Raw genomic sequence first — 1,474 nt, forward strand, 5'->3', positions numbered from 1 at the left:
ACCTGAGGTCAGGAGTTCGAGACCAGCCTGACCAACATGGAGAAACCCCGTCTCTACTAAAAATACAAAATTAGCCAGGCGTGGTGGTGCATGCCTGTAATCCCAGCCACTCAGGAGACTGAGGCAGGAAAATCGCTTGAACCTGGGAGATGAAAGTTGCAGTGAGCTGAGATCAAGCCATTGGACTCCAGGATGGGCAACAAGAGTGAAACTCTGGGGAAAAAAAAAATTATTTTTTGGCCAGGTGTAGTAGCTCATGCCTGTAATCCCAGCACTTTGGGAGGCCGAAGTGGGTGGATCAACTGAGGTCAGGATTTCGCAACCAGCCTGGCCAATGTGGTGAAACCCATCTCTACTAAAAATACAAAAAAACTGGCATGGTGGTGGGCACCTATAATCCCAGCTACTTGGGAGGCTGAGGCAGGAGATTTGCTTGAGGCTGGAGGCAGAGGTTGCAGTGAGCCCAGATTGTGCCATTGCACTCCAGCCCAGGCGACGAGGGCGAAGGAAAAAAAAAATTGTTTTTTAGAGACGGGTGAACTCCTGAGCTGAAGAGATCCTCCCACATTGGCCTCCCAAAGTGCTGGGATTACAGGCCACTGCGCCCAGCTTTCTTGATTTTAAATTCTAAGACATTGTCTTGGTCTCCCAAACATGAGCCTGTCAGTAAAGCTTCAAAGTAAGAAATCTTAATTTTGTTTTTCCATTTTCAGATTGTCTTTTTTGAACACAAGGTCATGTTTTGCTCTTTCATATTCAACCAAAAAGTAAAGTTGAAACCCTGTAAGACGGTACTTAGTAATTGTCTTGCTGTCTGATGAGTTAAGCATTCAGGGATGCGCAGCCAGGGCTGAAGTGTGATAAGCCTTATTTTTTCCTAGTCCCGTTCCCACGGGGATGAAGAGGTGACTATGGAAGGACAGGTGAAAAAGCTTAGATTCAACCCAGAATATCGTAGATTTTGTCAGGACAAAGTACCGTGGTTCTTCTCATTGCTTTTCAGGAGCCCCCCAAAATCAATTTCCCCCTCTTCATCTGTGATTCTTGGTTTAAAGTATCAAAGGTGCTAGGGTGGCTCGCAACTGTTACCCCAAGGGCTGGGCTCTGCCTTCAGGCATTCGAGTGTCAGGTCCTGTTCTTGGAGCCAGCTACACAGGAGCGAGCACTGCCGAGCTCTGGGTTATTAGGGTGAAGATGGAAGATAGGGGAGTGAGCAATTCAAATGTCATAAACCAGGGTGCTGGGGGCGGCGCAGCAGCCTTTATTAACTTCTTCATTCCCTGGGTAATGGTGAAGAGCCGGTTCTTCGAGGCCTTCCAGCGCCGGAGCCTCGGGCGTGGGCAAAAAGCGTCCATACTCAGCCTGAGCCACTTGGGAGCCCCCAGTCTCCGAGGTGGAAGAACAGTGCCCACCAACGCGGCGGGGCTGCAGCCAGGAAACCCTGGATGGGAGCCCCGAGCCCCGGCGAGCGCAC

The sequence above is a fragment of the Mandrillus leucophaeus genome, unplaced genomic scaffold (assembly GCF_000951045.1).
Source record: "Mandrillus leucophaeus isolate KB7577 unplaced genomic scaffold, Mleu.le_1.0 Scaffold7, whole genome shotgun sequence".
Taxonomy (NCBI): Eukaryota; Metazoa; Chordata; class Mammalia; order Primates; family Cercopithecidae; genus Mandrillus; species Mandrillus leucophaeus.